Consider the following 5268-nt stretch of genomic DNA (forward strand, 5'->3'; position numbering starts at 1 on the left):
GTTCAAATCATGACCTTTAGGTGTATGGTGGGGCCACTATCAGTGGGGAACGTTTTATGGACAACTATTGATGTTATCTGAGTAATATCTTGAGATATTTTCTTTTAAAGAATAGCAAAATCATTTTCTTTAATATTTATATAGATTAATCCAAAGATAATGTTTATTTAAGGATGTTCAAGTGATCATGACCCCTGGGGGTAGGGACAGGTCATAGTTGGGATCAAAATTTTCTTCAGAAATTCTTGAAAAATCTTCGTTCCAAGAGGGGGAAACCTATCTTTTGTCAAATTTACATTTAATCATCCTCGTGTAATGTAGACTTAGATTCATTCAAATCAGGGCCCTCAGAGATAGTATGGTGGCTTCAATGAGTGATTTGATTTAAGATTTAAAAAGATAGAAAAAATTATCTTGTGTAAATAATAGCCATGCGCAATAAATCAGGTGAACATTGTGGACAAAAGACCTTTTGATACAAGCATGTTTTATTTTTTATTATTTTTTTTTACATGTCATTCTATGTAATGTATGTTATTTTCGTCAATTTTTTATATATATATATATAGAGACATTTCATACATTTTTTTGAAATGAATCTCATGTTGTATCTGAATTTGTGTAAAAATTATGTATATTCTGTTATGTTTTGGATCAGTTTTATCCTAACTATATTTTATATTTATCAACTTTTTAACAAGTACATGTGAAGTTTTTGTATTGTCCATTTTTGTTTCGGTTTTTCACATCTTTTAGAAAAATCATGGTTTACAAAGTTAAGGGTTACCTGATAGCCCAAAAATGTAAAGTTGTGGCCTCTCTACCAGTGACTGGATATTGACTGGCTTTCTCTCTGGATATCTTGTCTTGAATTCTTGGTCAGTTATAAAATTCATCGGATCGTACAAGAAACATGTCATGAAGCTTACGTAAGAATGATTTAGGATATCAGAATGATCATGCCACATTTTCATTTTCCAAGAGTTCTCCATCTTTTTAAGTTGTTCTCTAAGATTTTCAGTAGATGTTATATGAGATATTTCATTTACATGTATTTTTGCACAGAAATCTTTAATGCTATCTTTAGACATTTGATCATAGTCTGTATCTCTAACAACCCCTGCTCTCTGTAGTCTAGATGTTTCATTTTCGACGATCTTTGATAGAGGTATTTTCCGTCCATGTATTTGTGTTATTTTTTCCATAAGCTCACCCTCCTGGTTGATAAAGTTGGTTTTATAAGGTTTGGGGGCTATTTCTTCACCAATATATATCTTTTTGGTCTGAATTTGGTTTTTTATGATAGACTTGAAAACCTGAGCAGATCTTTGTGTTGGAACTGAGATTTTATGACTGATCTTTTTCTTTTGTCTCCTTACCCTTCTTAAGTAGTCTTTTTCTGATTTTGCCACTATTCCTTTAGAAAGTGAATATTGTTTTAACACCTGTCCTGCATTTGCAGGTGTCTTACCATGAATACTAATTTTGAGTTTTTTTGAAAGTCTAGTCCAATTAATTGGCCTTGATTTTGGAATTTTTGAAATTTCACTTACAACTTCTTCATGGTTGATGGTATATGATTTGAAAGGGCCATGATGAGACTTAGGTTTTACCTTTTTATCCTGTTCTTTTTGGATTCTTGCTTTGACTGCCTCTGCACATTGATCGTATGGCAGGAATCCGGCAGCAAAGCGGTCTCTCTCATGCTGGTTGTAAGATTTTCCGGAAGCCAAAAAATATTGTACGTCGTTGTCATCTTCTTCTTGTGAATTTTGTGTTTTTTCGTGAGATTTTTTGACATTTTCTTCAATCTGTTTTCTTTTTTCTTCATGTGTCAGTTTTGGTGTCAAGTTTAGACTTTGTGCAAAGACGTTAGTGAAATTATGACCTGTTTTTTCTTCAAAGACTGGCTTTATTGTGCTAATTAAAGTTTTTGCTGCATTGATGGAACCCTTTAATGTTTTTGGTTGATTTGATGCTTCTAAAATTTTTTCAGTCATTTCAGTACATTTCGATAATGCCTCCTGTCTCGCTAACCCATAAGAAACGTGTAGTGTAGAGGCATCATTTTCGTACATGCAGGGCTTGCAGTTTTCAAGTGTGTGGGTCATTTTAGCTCTGTGAGATAACTGTTCCCAATTTTGTAGGGAGAAGCTATTGACAAACTTTGTTTTCTCTCCATTTTTGTTGTTTCCTTTGAAGTATTTGGATTCAACAACATATTTTTGAAGATTCTTGATTCTCTTTTGAAAGACAGAAACTGAAATATGCATTTTTGGATACCTGTGCATAATGTTGTTGTAAAATTTATGCCGAAAGGAACTGGTTGTACCTTTGTTATACTTTGAAACAATTTTGCTATTTTCATTGTTATTTTCATTGTTCCTTTTCTCCCACCAAGCAAACGCATTTGAGTCTCTAGTTGTTCTTGCCAGGATTACCTTGGCAAAATTGCAAAAATTCATTTTTTTTTTTTAGATTTTATGTGCTCTGTAGCACCATTGTGTTTTTCAACTCTGGTATAAATTCATTATCCCATATGGAAATCAAGGGCTGCGTACACTAAAACTTACTGATGCATAATAATGTCTGTGTCTTGATGAAAATTTGAGATGCCTTATCATTGTCCTTGAAATCAGCCATTGGAACCATTACAAGCTCTGCACCAAATATGAGTGTTGCATATCATGCCATATGTTAAAAAAAAAAATCAAAAAAAAAAATTATATGTATTTTTTTTTATTAAAAAAAAAAATAGATGGTAAATCTAAGGGTTTTTTTTCCTTTTATTTTTTTCTATAAATTTATTTTTTTATTTTTTTTTTTAATTTAGTACATAAAATATATTTCATCCATAATTTGCAGTGGATTAATTTTAAAATATAATTAAAAATATTTTTAATTTTTTTCATGCTCTTTTTTTTTGAGGGGGGGGGGGGGGTTAGGCTTTGTATGCATGTTGAGTATATTAAATGACCTTGTAGTTCGATGTTGTAAATAAAGCAGTAATTGTTGCATTTATTGAATAAAGTTTATTTACCACATTCTGTGTTTGATGTTGAGACCTATTTTTAAAGATAAAAGTAGGTCTGTAATAGGCTATAGTGCGTTTTTAGCATATGTAGTGAAAAGCTAACTCATAGATCTTTATATCGATATATGTATTATGATTATGTAATATTCAGTCATTAAATTCATTGAAAAAGGAAAACTCTCATCTTTTAATAATTCATTTAATAAAACAATTCAATAAAAGTTGAGAATTGCACATTTTTATTGAATATTGATTGATTTATTGATCTTGTTTTTCCGTCTTCGGTTGCCCTTGTTTAGCGAGTTACTTCCCCCTTGACTTGGTCTTCAGAGCGTTTGAAACCTGTTGAAAAAAATGAGAACGTTGGAGTAGTCAGAAAAAATCGTTTGGCGCAGGTTGTTGCTGAGACTGTTTTCACCGAGGAATCTGTAAATTGCGAAGTATTTTGATAAGGAATATGGATCTTGCTTGGGAAATCTTTTGTATTGCTGCTTTTTTTAAATAATTGTCGAAATGTAGGGGGAATACCCCTATTTTACGTCACATAGTCGATGTTTTGTTAAAATATTTATATATTTAGGCAATGCTGTCTTTTTCCCAAGCAAGATCGACTTTCTATTGAACCATCTGAATCTGTTGATGTGCAGAAGTGTACATTTATATGCATCTTCAGCCTGCGCCGAAGGGATTTTCCTTGAGAGAACCGATTTTTCTAAGTATAGCGTCAGGTGACCTATTGATCACGTGACTAAATAATGAGGTGCAAAGTTGGAAAAACTGAGGTTTATCAACAACTTAAACGACTTGCTTCATGATTAAATCTAGTTTTTCAAATATTAATTGGTGAAAATATTAACATTTATTTTTGCTTGGTTAATTGCTCCGGGGAGCCTTAACTATGCTGCGTAGGGGTCACTCCTACAAGTCCTTAATGAGGCCGTTTTACAAAAATTCAAAGTATGCATATTGTTTAGAACATTATTCTGGCCATCTTTTGTTCCATATTGCTTATCAAAATACTCCCCCTTTTCGAGATACATGTATAAAGCGTCAAAGATTTGACATTCTGGCCCCTTGTGACCCCTAATTACGTAACATATGATCAAAATTGTATCATATATTGTTGCAAATCGTTAAGATAAATACTTTTGCTTCAGTAATGTATTACAAAATCTTGATTATTAGAGAGTTATAGATAAAAGATTTTTGGCCCCTCTGAGCCCTTAATTTGAGGGGTCAGCCCTTTTTTCATTATATCAAATGAAAGGTCTTATGATTTGAAACATTTTTTGTTCAATAGTTATTCAGAGATTTCTATTCGTTGTGGAGATATGCTAAATGGAAATATTTAGGGGTCACTCCTACAAGTCCTTAATGGGGCCGTTTTACAAAAATTCAAAGTATGCATATTGTTTAGAACATTATTCTGGCCATCTTTTGTTCAATATTGCTTATCAAAATATTCTCCCTTTTCGAGATATAAAGCGTCAAAGATTTGACATTTTGGCCCCTTGTGACCCCTAATTACGCAACATATGATCAAAATTGTATCATATATTGCTGCAAATCGTTAAGATAAATACTTTTGCTTCAGTAATGCATTACAAAATCTTGATCATTAGAGAGTTATAGATAAAAGATGTTTGGCCGCTCTGAGCCCTTAATTTGAGGGGTCAGCCCTTTTTTCTTGATATCAAATGAAAGGTCTTGTGATTTGGAAGATTTTTTGTTCAATACTTATTCAGAGATTTCTATTCGTTGTGGAGATATGCTAAATGGAAATATTTAGGGGTCACTCCTACAAGTCCTTAATGGGGCCGTTTTACAAAAATTCAAAGTATGCATATTGTTTAGAACATCATTCTGGCCATCTTTTGTTCAATATTGCTTATCAAAATATTCCCCCTTTTCGAGATATAAAGCGTCAAAGATTTGACATTCTGGCCCCTTGTGACCCCTAATTACGCAATATATGCTTAAAAGTTTATAATATATTGTTCCAAATGGTCTAAAATTAAAAGATATTGAAAAATCAAGCAGAAAAAATGATAAAATTTGTTGGTCACACGGGGGATCGAACCCGGGTCGCCCGCGTGACAATCCAACGCGCTAACCATTTAGCCATTGGGATCGCCGCTTCGCGTTTTCAAATGCAAATATCTCGAGATTGGCTTTTTCGATTTTCAAACAAATTACATATTTGGCTTCTACAAGAGGGTCTCTATTCACATCAA

The sequence above is a fragment of the Saccostrea cucullata genome, unplaced genomic scaffold (genome assembly GCF_032062105.1).
Source record: "Saccostrea cucullata isolate Sc308-1 unplaced genomic scaffold, CSIRO_AGI_Scuc_v1 ctg9628, whole genome shotgun sequence".
Taxonomy (NCBI): Eukaryota; Metazoa; Mollusca; class Bivalvia; order Ostreida; family Ostreidae; genus Saccostrea; species Saccostrea cuccullata.